This window comes from Cupressus sempervirens, chromosome 11 (assembly GCF_028749045.1).
Source record: "Cupressus sempervirens isolate cs-2001-9-10 chromosome 11, ASM2874904v1, whole genome shotgun sequence".
NCBI lineage: Eukaryota > Viridiplantae > Streptophyta > Pinopsida > Cupressales > Cupressaceae > Cupressus > Cupressus sempervirens.
The window spans coordinates 305,848,508-305,864,880 of NC_143128.1; positions in this window are offsets into that span (position 1 = coordinate 305,848,508).

Genomic DNA, 16,373 nt, shown 5'->3' on the forward strand with positions numbered 1-16,373 from the left:
CTAGATTTAACAGTATTTTTAATGTTCCTTATATTGGGTATGTGTAGGATCATGGTGTACCAAACTATGGCCTTAAGTGGCAGTGAAAAACCAACAAATCAAAGTTATGTCAACTTGACACATAATTTTAAAGTGGTTCTGGACTTTATATCAAAAAGTTGTAAGAAAATAATCTGTAGGAAATTGAATTTAATTTCTAAAATACAAGGCCTTATCTAGAGGAAAAATTATTTGATTGGTCAAAAGTTTGGATTTTAATGCAGTACTACAAAAATTTCAGGGCAAAAATAAAAAGTAGGTGTCTGTCGGACGATCTTAATCATAATCAAATGATAATATTTTTAAATATAATTTTAGATATAAAAAGTAGACTCATGCTTGGACGTGACACATATTTTTGGGAATTTTTATTCCAAATAAATAATTAATTATGAATTTTCTACTATACTATTTTTAGAATTAAAAAACTCCCGTGTCTGACCACCTTAACTAGTTCAAAAAAAGTCAAAATTAAGTTTTTTTTTTTTTTTTCTTATACTAGTCGAAGCATAGAATGTGATGCACCTTTTTGGATTTCACAAAACTTATATGGTTTGAAAGTTATAGCTATTTTTTAACCAGTATGTCAATCAGCACTTTGTAGCTAACTCCATTAGAAATTAAGTAATAATTACTTACTGAACTCGTAATTTGACAAACCTTACATTTATGAAAAGATAAGAACATTCTTAAGAAACCCTTTTCATTACATCAAATTTTGGTTTAAAAAAAGTTGTCAGCTACATGCTTGAAGTAAAAAACACATAAGAACATGCGAAAAACACATTTTTGGGATGTTTTAAAGATGACCATATAAGGTTGGTATTGAAAGATATAGTAGGAATTATAAAGGTATTAATTGTTTTCATTTAGTATTAGGATGGGTGGGAAGAAAGTTGGAATAGATTTTGAAATTCTTTGAGGCGTTTCAGAACTACATATTTTTCAGATCGCGACTTTTTGGCACACCATGATCCTGCAATACCCTATTTCCAAACTTTAGTGGTAGCAGACTCACAGAGCACCTCTTGCAAATCTAAAAATGTGCAGCAAATTTATTAATAATTCAAATCAAATATATAAAGTGTGTAAGCCATCATCCTAGACCACGTTGTAAGAGAAAGGAGAAGAAATTACCTTTTAGGGATGAGTAATTGTTTATCCTATTAAAAATGTCAGCCATTACAGATTTTTGTAAAGATTATTTGTCCTTGTATCAACGTATCCTTGTCCACGCTTATCATATAGTAATTTTGATAGTACATACACAATGATTGAGGAGCAAGGAAATGTATGTGAAAGCAAACTATATTAATATAATATCATATTCAGCTTCTGGTATAGTAATAATTTGGAAAAAAGCTTTGTATTTACAGGTCTGTAGTATGTTTCCAGCACTAGTCATCATTTCTAGCAAGCATCATTACGTTTGGGACCATTTCTTTCCAAAACAAAGCTATGTATAGCCCTGTGAATAATAAGCAGAACTCTCAACATTTCAGTTTCACCCCACTGATTAGATTTTCATGTTAAAACATAAAATAAAATAAAAAATAATAAAAATACACCTACCTTATTTCCCAAATTGACCTTGAATATCCCTTGCAAAAATATAATACTATAAGAAATTTAGAACAATTAATCTTTAGGAGTAATAAAATATTTAACGAATCCTAAAATCTTGTCGAATAATATGAATATCGAGCGCTAGTCCGAAAAAAGGGGTCCTATAAGATAAAATTGATTGAACCAATCAGAAGTGAATAAAATTAATTATATCAAATTGAAATTTTTTAAAAATGTATTAAAACTTTAGTAATAATGAAACTCACAAAAAATACAAATATCTAATTGGTTTGAGAGTGAGCAACTATTGATTAATTCAGAAGAACTAAATACAATAGTACATTGCCTACGACAAGTACAATAATTGTAATTTTAAGGAAGATTATTATTTTTTATTCAAAAAATATAGATTGCCTAATAAAGATATCTACCCATACAATTAAAAATAAAGTGACATCTAATAATGTCATTAGCTAATAATTATATTTTAAAGAATATTGTTATTATATTTTATAAAAAAAGCATAGATTGCCTAGTAAAGATATCTCTCGTACAATTAAGAATAATGTTGCATCTAATGATTTTATTAGCAAATAATTATATTTCAAAGAACATTGTTATTTTTATGAAAAAAACATAGATTGCTTCAATTGGTGTCTTCCATGCAATAAAAAATAAAGTGACATATAATAGTTTTGTTAACTAATAATTATCTTTTAAACAGACAATTATTTGTTATAAAAAAAAATAGATTATCCATTAAAGATATCTCCTATAAAATTAAAATTAAAATGACATTTAATCATTTCATTAATTATATAACAAAACAAAAACTAATAATAAAACGACATAATTTTTAATAATGTAGACATCTAATCTTTTCATTAACTATAAAACAAAACTGAGATAGACAATGACTATCTCCACCTCAAAAAGATTTAATTTTTCTATTCTAGTTAACTAAACATAAATTTACAGTTCTAAACTCATTTTTAATTACGTCGAGAGGCGTTCTATACAATGGCACCACAAGTGCCCAGCACGAGAATATGCCAAGACTCTTTGTCAATAAAAAAGAAAAGGCAGAAGTTACAAACTTCTAAATTAAATATTTACGCCGAGAGGCATTCTATACAATGGCAACACAAGTGCCCAGCACAGGAATATGCCAAGATTCTTTGTCAATAAAAAAGAAAAGGCAGATGTTACAAACTTCTAAATTAAATATTAAATTATTAAATCATAAAATAAAAAGTTCTCTCGAAATAATAGCTAGCCGAAATAATAGGATGTCAAATGGAGGCCGAAATAATAGGCCCGAAAAAATAGGGCCTGAAAAAGTAGGACCTGAAAAAATAGGGCCCAAAAAATATGCCCCTAAAATATAGGGCCTGAAAAAATAAGGGCAAAACAATTTCAATATGATTTTTTTTTTGTTAAATATAATATTGCATGTAGATTCATGCTTTTTTTTTGTGGGGAGTGGGGGAATTTGAAATAAATTTGTGGAATGTGAAGAGATGTCTGTTGGGGGAGATGAGGAGTCTCTCACAAGCTATAAAACAAAGGCTCCTCATTTCATTTTCATTTTATGTTTTTGCAGGAAGGAAGAGGTGGAGATTATTGGAGGATTAGATTGAAGTTTTTGAACAGGAATAGATTGAAGTTTTGGAGTAATTTTTTTTCTGGTGAAATTTCTATTTTCTATTTAGATTTAGATGTAAACGTAGATTCAGATTCAAAATTAGTTATAATATTCTACTTTGATTTACATTTCAATTTCAATTAGTTCTATTTAAATTTCTAGAATTATATTCAAAAAAAATTTATGCTTACATTTAATAATTTAGTCTTGCATGTTTGATTTAGATTTAGATTTGCATTCAAAATCTTTTGAGCTATATATTTTATAATACTTTTCATTTGCATATTTTAAAAGTGCATGTTTCAAGTTAGTTTTAGATTTGCATGTTTCATATTAGTTTTAGATTTGCATATTTTAAAATAGTTTTAGTTTGCATGTTTTAAATTTGAATGTTTTATAATAGTTTTACATTTGCATGTTTCAAAGTATGATTTTATCATCTATGTATGACTATAACATTTTACATTACAATATCCCAAAAATAAAATATATATTTTTAATCTATATTAAACTCCTTATATTAAATTTTAAAAATATTTTGAAATATAATTTTATAATAACTTCATACAACTCTAATTAAAAATTAATTAACAATTTTATAGTAACCTTATCAAAATAAAAAATAAAAAGTAAATATTTTTCCTATTGCCCCGTGACTACCACTAGCTTATATATACCTCTATATATATTATGCTAGAAGTAATCATTCTCGAGCTGCCTATTTTTATTTTCATAAATCCCAACTTCGATTAAAATAACTTTGAGATTAAATAAAAATAGGCGCCTCGAGAACGATTACTCTTAGCGTAATATATATAGAGGTATATATAAGCTAGTAAATTATTACATCATAAAATAAAAAGTACTCCCAAAATAATAGAGGCCAAAATAAATGACCCGAAAAAATAGGGCTCGAAAAAGTAGGACCCGAAAAAATATGGCCCAAAAAATATGCCCCTAAAAAATAGGGCCCGAAAAAATAGGAGCAAAACAATTTCAATATGATTTATTTTTTTGTTAAATATAATATTGCATGTAGATTCATGTTTTTTTTTTGTGGGGAGTGGGGAAATTTGAAATAAATTTGTGGAATGTGAAGAGACATCTGTTGGAGGAGATGAGGAGTCTCTCACAAGCTATAAAACAAAAGCTTCTCATTTCATTTTCATTTTATGTTTTTGCAGGAAGGAAGAGGTGGAGATTATTGGAGGATTATATTGAAGTTTTTGAACAGGAATAGATTGAAGTTTTGGAGTAAATTTTTTTCTAGTGAGATTTCTATTTTCTATTTAGATTTAGATGTAAACGTAGATTCAAATTCAAAATTAGTTATAATATTCTACTTTGATTTACATTTCAATTTCAATTAGTTCTATTTAGATTTCTAGAATTATATTAAAAAAAAATTATGCTTACATTTAATAATTTAGTCTTGCGTGTTTGATTTAGATTTAGATTTGCATTCAAAATCTTTTGAGCTATATATTTTATAATACTTTTCATTTGCATATTTTAAAAGTGCATGTTTCAAGTTAGTTTTAAATTTGCATGTTTCATATTAGTTTTAAATTTGCATATTTCAAAATAGTTTTAGTTTGCATGTTTTAAATTTGAATGTTTTATAATAGTTTTACATTTGCATGTTTCAAAGTATAATTTTATCATCTATGTATGACTATAACATTTTACATTACAATATCCCAAAAATAAAATATATATTTTTAATCTATATTAAACTCCTTATATTAAATCTTAAAAATATTTTGAAGTATAATTTTATAATAACTTCATACAACTCTAATTAAAAATTAATTAACAATTTTATAATAACCTTATCAAAATAAAAAATAAAAAGTAAATATTTTTCCTATTGCGCCGCGACTACCACTAGCATATATATACCTCTATATATATTATGCTGGGAGTAATCGTTCTCGAGCCACCTATTTTTATTTTCATAAATCCCAACTCCAATTAAAATAACTTTGGGATTAAATAAAAATAGGCGCTTCGAGAACAATTACCCTCGGCGTAATATATATAGAGATATATATAAGCTAGTTGATAATGTGTGTGAGCGGCGTTAGTGAAGAAACTACTGACGTGAATCCCAGGAAATTCGGGCAGCGCTTATCAATAAAAATTCAAAATTCGGGCTGGCGTGCATGTGAACTCAAAATTCAAAATAACATTTGGGGAACTCGATAAAAATGTGTCGTATTTCTTGGTGGAATGGAGTCTTGCTCTAATTATTTAATCATCAGTAAATCATCTTCAGGCTTCATCTTTCGTTTATGCAGATCATAGAAATGCAGAAAAAGAAAGGGGTAGATCATGATGGTGGGCGTTTCAAGAAGTTCATCACAAACATTTTTATGTTTGTACTGCTCATCTTAGCAAGCGCTAACACTAAGATTGTGGAGGCAGATTGCACCTGCACACAATGTGGAGACACAGTGTTTTGTTGCGATGAGGGTGAAGTTGTCCCTGTTAATTACGTTATGGAGTCTAGTCTTTGCGGCTGCCTAGCATGTGGGGAAGATGGGCACGATGTATATTGTTGTTAAATGGACTAGCTTGAACATTGTATACAAAGAATTGAATCTTTTCTTTAGCTTCTGCTGTGCTTAGATATAATTATATGCATCTAATACCAATATACAGCTCATAGCTTGTGTGTTATACTTCTTGTGCTGCCTCCATGTTATATTTATATGAATAAGGACATATTCTGATATGCAAGGCTATATGTATCCATATGGCAAAGTTGTGTGTTATGTTATACAAGGAAGTTCATGAATTTTAAAAGATATTTGTTATGTTTATCAGTAAAACTGTAGTTTTTTTTGAAGTCTTGTATCAGTTATTCAGGTTATGAATGTCTAGAATTGTACTTAATATTTGATGGAAAGTTAAAGGTGATAAAAACAAAAAATATGATTTGTTTGTGTATGAATCAGGTTTCAACAGTCCCGATATGGGATGTTAGGCCCCATTTGGTTGCTGGCATAGGAATAGAAAATTAGAATAGAAAAATGGAATGGGAATGGAAATGAGGAATGGGAATAGAAATAGGCAATTCCAATCATGTTTGGTGCACTTGGAATTTGACTTGGAATATGTTAATCTGTTGTTTGGTTGTACAAAAATAGAATAGGAATAATGTTAAGTTTTGTATTTTTCAAATTTTTATTCCTAATTTTTTTAAAAATTTATTATTTTTTTAGTTAATTCATTTTCAGTTTCATTTTTTTTAAAAAATAGATATAATTTTTAAAAATGTTATTAAAAAAAAATTTTTTAAAAAAAATTCAAAAAAAATAAAAAATATTTTTTAATGGAAAATCGGAATGGGAATGGAAATGGCCTATTCCAATAAAAAAAAATTTTGGCATAGACATATGCTCATTTTAGGGGCAAAATTGGAATATGTCTTCCTATTCCCAATTCTGATTGAGCTTACTAACAGCGAATATAAAACATATTCTAATTTCACTTTCCTATTCCACTCATATTCCAGCAACCAAATGGGGCCTTAGTGATCATTTTAGTTTGGAAAAGGATTTGGCTAAAACCTGATTGTTAACTCCTATTTGCATTGAATCTAAAATGGCTTATGCATGGAGACAGGGTATAGCATTCAAGAAACCATTATACAGATCTCATGTTAGCTATGAGCTATGTAAATGAATTTACGATAGTGCCCAGCCATGAGTGTGTAGCCACGGGTTGATAATAGTGAGGGAGCAGCCGAAAACAAGATGAAGGAAGTCGTGGGTGGTGATATCCAAGCGATAGCATGAAAGCTTGCCTTGTGTGCAGATACATGTGTCTCTTCCACAATGTGTCAACCGATTATGGAAAAGAATCGAGTTTGAAGAGAATCGTGCAGCTTGATTTAATGGGAGTCTAGTTCTATGAACCCGATATGCAGTGAGGGCCATGCATGATATGCATGGATGTGGCATAGGAGTCAACAATTTCTGTAGGAATGAAGGGTCTGATAATAATGAGAAAGCACATTAAAGGTGAAACAAGGTGGTGAAATATTACACCTTACACATTCTGATGTATAGTATATCACCACTACTTCTAACTTCACCTTTGATAGTCTCATTTCTCGGTCATAGCTCCTTCTCCAGTCTTTTGTGTTTATTGAAACATTATTATGGTTAAAACGATGGAATGTTAATGAACTAGATAGCTTCAAAGCTTTTGGAAGTTGGTTCATCGAAGTTTGACAGTTATGAGAATGTGATACCGAGCGTATTACATCATAGCCTCACTGTATGATTGGTTCTTGTGGCACTTTTCTTGGACTCCTTCCCGTTTCACAATAGAGGTAACAACTTCTATGGAGGTGGGGAATGGTTGGAGGTTTTAGGTCGATTGGTACTCTTTGTAGTTTTCTTGTAGATGGGATTGTTTGGTTGCAAGGATTTTTTCTTCTTTATCATCTCATCTATTGGACCTCATCTCTTGTTGTCCTCTAGAGGTGGGGTCCTTTTCTATAGAGGTGTAAAGGAGTTTCTTTGGAAAGGCAGTGCCTTAGGGTTGGGACATGGTTGGTCCTTGTTTCTATCTTAATGCCCAACTTGCTAGTTTGGAAAGCCTTGTCTCTTTAGTTTGGCCTCATCTCTTGTATTCCTATAGAGGTGTAATCCTTTCCTATGGATGCAGAAAGGAGTTTGGTTGTTGATATGGTGCCTTGTGGTTAGGCACTGATTAAATTTTGGAGGTGGTTGGCTATGGATTTTCTTTTAGAATCCTTCTTGAAGGTTTTGGAATCCTTGGTAAAATGCCTTTGTCTTCTCCCTCTTTTGGCTTGGGAGGTTGTCTAATTTTCATCTATCTCTTCAATGGTTTCTTCTTTGAGGTTGTTTGTTTTAGTTTGGGGTACCTTAATTACCCCTTTGAGGTCTCAGGAGTCCTTCAATACCCTTTATGTCATTGTGGGGACCAAGCCAAAACCCAAGGTGGTTGGGGCACCTTTCCAAAACCCTATAGTTTCAACTAGTTTTATTATGATCATCGTGTGAGTTGGTTTGTGTTTATGGTTTTTAGGAGTCTTGTTAAAACCCAATGTACAAGATTTGGGAGCCTTTCAACACCTCGAGGATCTCCTTGCTTGAGAGACTGGCTCTGTAATGTGAGTCTTTGGACTTATGTTCTAATTTATGTGTAGTTGGAGCATTGCTAGATTGTATTTATTGGTTGTTATTATCTTTTAGTTTTGGGTTGTTGTATAGAATGTCTTATCTCTTGCAACATATCATCTTAGTTGAGTTCTGAGTCCCCTTAAAAATAATCTTATAAAGGGTTTTGGGGCCCCTTCAAAACTTGCTTCTCCCCTAATAAAAAATAGTGTAGTCTTCCCTTCCTCCCAAAATAACTGAATCTGAGAATGGTGTGAAACCTACGAACTAATCCTAGTAATCAGTGAAGTGATATGAGGAAGTAGAATCAATATAATAGGTAGAAAATTTTATATGAACTATTGGTCCTTTATCCATGAAGGTGTAATACGAAATCTTGCCTTGTATAATGATCTCCGCAACATGTGCTTTAGGTTGTAAACCAAATTATTTTTCTTGAGCAACTAATTATCATTAATGGTACTCCAACTTCAAATGACAAAACTAATGAAAGTAGTTGCAATGAATAATTTCCTTCTAATTTGGGCTTTCTCATGATGTAGCACAAGGATTCTACTAAGAAGACTAAGAAAGAAAATAGTTATTTGTGAATTTAGCTAAGAAAGCTTATATGTATGAAGATGAACTAGTACCACTATCAAATTGTTGTTTCCAATGATTTTGGTGTACAAGCATTATGTGAAAATCAAAAAATGAAACATTAGAATGAGTGGAAGCAATATTTAGTGTTTCAATGAAGTTCTTAGAGGAAGATGGTAGATTCTTCAAGATGATCTCCACCAAGTCTTCTTCTTTTTGCATCTAGTGACTTCCAACAATCTCAAATGCTCTTGATTTTTTTGTGATGATGTTGTAGACATACTTGTTCATCCATCATCATCAAGAAGGTAAAATTATTCAAGAAGAATGCATGACTCATATCCAAGGTTTCATCCAAATGTTTTAGATGACTTTAAGTTTATGCAACTATTTTATCGGAAGGAACCTAGAAGGAACCTTTGGGAGCTGACCATTAGTGACCAAATGTTTGATGAGCATAACAACTTCTCAATTTTGCTCATCAGATTTATCATGTTCATATTTATTGGAAGGATGAGTAGTGTTGCCCAAAATAAATTTTCAAGACTTGTATTCAAATACTGGCACGCTATGTTTCTTCCATGAGTTGTAATTACACGAGTTGAACTTATTACTGCCTTCCAATTGAATTTTGGTCAAAGATGCTATTACACAAAACAAAAAACATACCTAGATGGGTGAATTGACAAAGTTGAATGTGTGCATAATTTTTTAGGCATAAAAAATGTCACAGGGAAAAAAGAATAAACAGGGCCTAGGGCACATCCAACTATCCAAATTCACCCTGCAAGAGTTCACACAGAGGAAACAAAAACACAAGAACAAGACAAAGGAGAGAGAAAAAGTTATCTTTAATGATTCAACAAGTAATCAACATGCATGCGCAGCTATAAGGCCTTCTGGGTTATGACCAATACAAATTACAATCTCAAATTCTCACTTCCAAGGGCATATCTTCCTTTTGCAATCTCACCTCTATCTTCCATCTACCTATCTCTCTCTCCCCCGCCTAATACCCAACCTTAGACTTCCTTAAATACTTGCCAAAATGGCTTATAGAAGATTCTAGAAAATAGAAAGGCCACAAGTTGCCTCTTTAAAAATATTAGCTACCTAACAAAAATTAAATGCAAGTAGAGTCGACCAAAATTGGAACCAGACACAAACAACTCAAGAAATGAAAACTAGCACTCAGCATCCACATGAGCTCGGCATCCAAAGGAATCACTTGGTAAAAACTATGAACTCGACATCCTTCAATGCTCGACAACCAAAGGAAGTCACTCTGCAACCAAAGTCACTCAAAAACCAAAGGATTCACTTGGCATCCAAGGAATTCACTTGGCAATCAAAGGAACTCAGTAGCAACTAAGAATGACTTAGCATCCAAAGAGTTCACTTGGAAACCAAAGGAACTTGGAAACAACTAAGAACTCGATAGTCACTGGTAAAAAGAGAAAAAGTGAAGGATTGCAAGGAAACCCAAGATGCTCTTGCAACAGACAACTAGGGTTTAAAGAAATGATTATCTTAAATCAAGCAAGTGTCACAACCTGAGCTGAATCCAACTCAGTTTGAGAAATCCATGTAGCATCTTCAATAGTTCTAATCCTCCACTTAACCAAATACTCACAATAATCTTTTCCTCTTGTGCTCTTACAAATTCGTTGACTCAATACGTGTTCAACTTCTTGAAATTTTTTCTTAAGGTAATAATCAAGTAAAAAAACTTCATCATATGACTCATGATACTTGTATAAATCAAGAACATTAAATATATGATATATATCCATGTCATCAGGTAACTCAACTTCATAAGCATTACCACTATCAAACTTTTTAAAGATCTTACAAGGTCCAAACTTATTCATCTTTAGCTTACTGTATGTTCCAACTGGGAATATTCCTTTCTTCAAATGAACCATCACCTCATCACCAACTTCAAAATCATGATGTCTTCTAGAATTATCAGCATTCTCTTTATATTTTTTATTACTTTGTTTCAACCTCAACTTCACTTCCTTATGTAGAGACTCCATGAAATCAACAAATGCTTCCCCTGCAACACTTCTCTTGTCTTCACCAACAACATCCCTCAAATCTAATACTCTTCTAGGCCACATTCTAGTAACAATCTAAAAAGGTGTCTTCCCTATACTCCTATTCAAAAAATTAATATATGCAAACTCAACTTGTGCCAATACCATCCTCCAATTACTTAGCTTGTCTCCAACTAAACATCTCAGCAAATTACCCAAGCTTCTATTCACAACCTTTGTCTATCCATCAGTCGGTGGATGGAATGTAGAACTAAACTTCAACTCAGTACCCATCTTCTTCCACAAAGTTTTTCAAAAATAACCAACAAACTTACTATCTCTGTCAGAAATAACACTTCTTGGTAATCTATGCAATCTCACAATCTCTTTAAAGAAAAGTTTAGCAACATGCTTTACATCTGATGTCTTCTTACATGGTATGAAATGAGCCATTTTAAAAATAATTTCCACTACAACAAATATTGAATCATACCCCTTCACTTTCTTAGGTAATCCAAGAACAAAATTCATACTGATATCACTCCAAGGATTCATAGGAATAGTAATAGGTGTATACAAACCAATATTTTTACTCACTCCTTTTGCAACTTGACAAATTCCACAACTCTTTACAAATTTCTAAACATACTAATACATTTGCAGCCAATAATACTTCTCTTTTAGAAAACTTAATGTCTTGTCAATTCCAAAATGTCAAGAAAATCCACCACTACACTTTTCCTTAATTAGATTCAACCTCATAGAGCTTCTAGGAATACACAACTAAATACCTTTGAGCAACATACCTTCTTGACTGAAATAATCATCAGACTTACTTATGTGATTGGTCAAATTCAGTGCTTAGCACTCTTTCCATGCCATAAAAAAATTAGGATCAACATCATACAACTCTTTCATTTCATCAAAACCAAGAACTTGAACATTCATTTCAGTCAATAAAGAATGTCTTCTACTCAATGCATCATCAAATCTATTAGCAACCCCACTCTTGTGCTTAATAACAAATGTGAAATTCTGCAAGTACTCAACCCACTTCATATGTCTCTGATTTAAGTTATGTTGACTTCCTAAGTATTGTAAAGCTTTATGATCAGTATACAGTTCAAACTCCTTAGGAATCAAATAATGTCTCCACTTCTTCAATGCTTGAACAATAACATAAGACTCTTGATCATACAAAGAATAATTTCTTTTAGCATCATTCAACTTTTCACTAAAGAAAGCAATAGGTTTACCTTCTTGACTTAACAGAGCTCCTATCGCATCACATTCAACTTGAAATGCTTCATTGAAATTAGGCAAATCTAATACAGGTAAATCAGCAACCTTTTGTTTCAGAGTCTCAAAACTCTTATCAGCTCCTTGTGTCCACTTGAATTCCTTTTGATCTCCCCTCATTGTCTTAGTCATAGCATTACAAACAACACTAAAACTCCTTATAAACTTCTTGTAGAAACTAGCCAAACCATGAACTTCACCTACATTCTCAGGTGTAGACCATTCCAAAATTGCTTTAACCTTCTCAAGATCCATCTTCAAACCATTAGCTAAAATCACAAATCCCAAATACACAATCTCCTCTTGCATAAAAAAACACTTTTTCAGATTAATCAACAACTTTTCTTCTTTCAACCTCTGCAATACTTGCCTAATATGCTCAAGATGTTCTTCCTTAGTCTTACTGAATATCAGAATGTCATCTAGATTAACAACCACAAACTTACCCAAAAATCTTTTCAAAACTTCATTCATCAACCTCATGAAAGTACTAGGTGTGTTAGTCAAACCAAAAGGCATAACTAACCATTCATACAAACCATCTTTTTTCTTGAAAGCAATCTTCCATTCATCACCTATTTTGATTTGGATACATGATGATAGCCACTCTTCAAATCAATCTTGGTAAAATACTTTGCTCCACTCAAATAATCCATTATGTCATCCATCCTTAGCATAGAAAACCTATATTTCATTGTTATCTTGTTAATAGTTCTAAAATCAATACACATTCTCTATTCTCCATTCTATTTAGGTGCTAATATAGTAGGTATAGCACATGGGCTCAAATTTTCTCTGATCAAACCTTTGTACAACAATTCATGCACTTGTCTATGAAGTTCCACATTCTCTGTAAGTGTCAATCTATATGTTTCTTTGTTTGGTAAACTAGCTCAAGGAATCAGATCCATACAATACTTATACTTCTCATTGGAGGTAAACCATCAAGAATATCCTCAGCAAAACTATCCTTATATTCCTTCAGCAAATTTTCAATTTCTTTTGGTACTCAAATTCCATTAGTTTATGCTATCATGCGGCCACCACTGACTGGTGCTCGGCTAACACTATTTGTTGGTACACAACTTGATCCTCTAGGAATTATAGAAAAATAAACTTGATTCTTCTCTACTTCCTTTCCAAATTGCTTTCCATTAAACTTTTATTGCAGTACAACTAACCTCATCTAGACTTTCAATCAAAGGCAGTAATGTTTGTTTCTTCCCATTTACCCAAAGAGTATATTGATTCAATCTTCCATCATGTACAACATTTCTATCATACTGCGAAGGTCTACCTAACAAAATATGACAACAATCCATGGGCATAATATCACACAAAACTTCATCAAAGTAATGTCCAATTTTGTACTTCACAAGGCATTATTCACTTACAAAAATCTTATGCTCATCTTTGATCAATGAAACATGATTGGGTTTGGGATGCTTCAGCCTCTACAATTGAAACCTTTTAACTAGGTCTTCTGATGCCAAATTTGTAGAACTTCCACTGTCACTGATCATTTTGTAGCATTTTCCAGCCATCTTACATCTTGTCTTGAAAAGACTTCTCCTTAAAATAGGTTCCTCATCACTTCCCTTATTACATAAGGTTCTTCTCACCATTAGATTTTCACCAGCCTCATGTCCACTTGGTGAACCCTCATCTTCTCCTTGAATCATAGCATTCATGTTACCTTGCCTACTTTCAAATGATTGAAATTCAAAAGATCTATGTCCTTCTTTACCACATCTAAGAAAATCACTATGAAAACCACCTCTAGAGTAAGAATTACCTCTTCCTCAATAAAAAATAGTACCTCCTTGATAGGAATCATCACTTTTCTACTTAGTCTTATCTTTGTCATCATTCTTCCATTCAAATTTTCCTTTATTCTACACAAAATTGTTAGATCTACCAATTTTTCCATAAGATCTTCCTCTGTCTCTCTAGAATCTACAACCTCTACCTCTTTGTCTTTCTTCATGCTTCTTTGCTAAGATCTCCTCAACTTTCAAGGCACACTGATATGCTTCTTCAACACTTTCCAACGTCTCAAAACTTATTTCATCTTGAGTTCTAGATCTCAATCCATTTTTGTACCTTGTAATTTTCTCAACATCATCATCCACATGTCCAGATCTAATGTCCAATCTATAGAATTCCTCTATAAGGTCCCTCCTCACACGTACATATTAAATATGATTTTTTTCTATTAAATTTGTTGTAGGAGATATAAACAGATATAAAGAAATGTTTTATGTTGTGAATGTCCTAATGAAATTGAAAGTAGTTGATACATCCATGTTTTAATACTCAATGATTCAAAAACTACTACATTATCTTGACTGTTAAACATTAAAATTTCACTAACAATTATACGAAGCATTTTCACCTGATGATAAGGGTGTTGATTTTGGTACCTTGATTATTAGGTTTTATGCTTTTAGATAGTTCGGTATTCCTTAATTGGTGATGTTTATGATGTTAGGTATATGCATGCCTAACAATGATTATTCTAGTATTTTAATCTAAATTAATGAATAAGCTATGTTATATTGATTATGTGTTTGCTAATGATTAAATGTGAGTAGAAATGAATTAAAAAATTTATTATATGAAAGATTCATGTTTTGATTTATGTAATTATCCAAATAGGTTTTGAATATATGCATGTGATTTTCTTTAGCTAGTGATTTGTGCAATGAGTGTGCAGGATATTTTAGCTGAAAATTTTAATAGAGAAATAGAACTGAACCCTATGTACAAATTTTGGAAACTAGGGTTGAATCTAACAAGAGATGTAGACACCATTGTTCATATTTTATTTGTGTCGTAGATTGAATGAATGCATCATTTTGTAATCATTAAGTGTTAATGTTTTGTAATAGTGATTGTTCAGTGTCACTTGACACTCATGAATTTGAATATGTATTCTAGCATGATAGTTAAGGTTAACTGAGTAATCTAAAGATCTAAGTCAGACTAGGTTAGTGACCCTTTTGCTAATCAATTAGTAATCAAGGTTAATTACCTTAATCAAGATTAGTGAGCAATCTACATTATGAAGGTTGTTAGAAAGTCCTAAAATTTTTCTAGCTTTTGATAGGTCTCTAATCAATCCTCAAGGCCAAAAATCATGAAATTTAAGTATGCAAGGGGTATAGGTATGGGTTGGGGCATTTTCCACCCCCTTAGCCCCTTTTGTTGACTTTTATGGTCACTTAAAAACTCAATTTTTGCTTTATTGCGAAAATAGATTGTTTTCATCATGAGTTGGATAACTTTAACTTCACCTTGAGGTTAGCCTTAGGTCTAGTTGAGTTAGAAGCCTCTAGAACTTTAGGCAAGTGGGGGACTTATTTCTTTTTAGAGTGGTTGAGTTTAGGATCTTATTTGAGAGGCAATTTTTAGAGAGTTTGAGTGTTCACTCAACCTCTAGTTTTAGAATGGAATTTAAGATTCAAGGAGAAGGAGAAGGAACGAAATGTTCATCTCAAATTTGTTCATTTACCATAACCCAATTTCAAAGGTAGGAATCCCTCAGCTCATGTTGTTCATGTTTTGTTCATGCTTAAGTTATTGTGTTTGCATTAGTATGTTGGTATGTGTGTTGAGTATGTTTGGGAGGGATTGAAATAGGTTTTTTTAAATGTCTTTCTTTTGTGTTTTGCTTTGAATTTTGAAGGGATTGTATGGGTCATATTGGCATTACTCACCCTAAGATAGGGTAGAAGTGGCCATGTATGAGGTAAGGTCTTTAGTTGGACTCCAATAGTATAGAGTCTCTTCTTAGGATGAGAAGAGGGAAAGAGAGTAGGGTGTTATGGGCCCCTACTTATCAGCACAAACCATGTTTTGAGTTTTGGAATTTGAGAAGTGAAAAATTGAAAGTCCTTGTGATATCAGCCTCAAAAGGGCATCTATGGAAGAACGGAAGTTCTTGAGATTTTAGCCTTGAAAGGCCATATGTTATGGTGTTGTGGTTGATGTCTCCTATTGGAAAAATCTAATTTCTCCCTAGTTTGGTTCAATGTCGAACCTATTGTG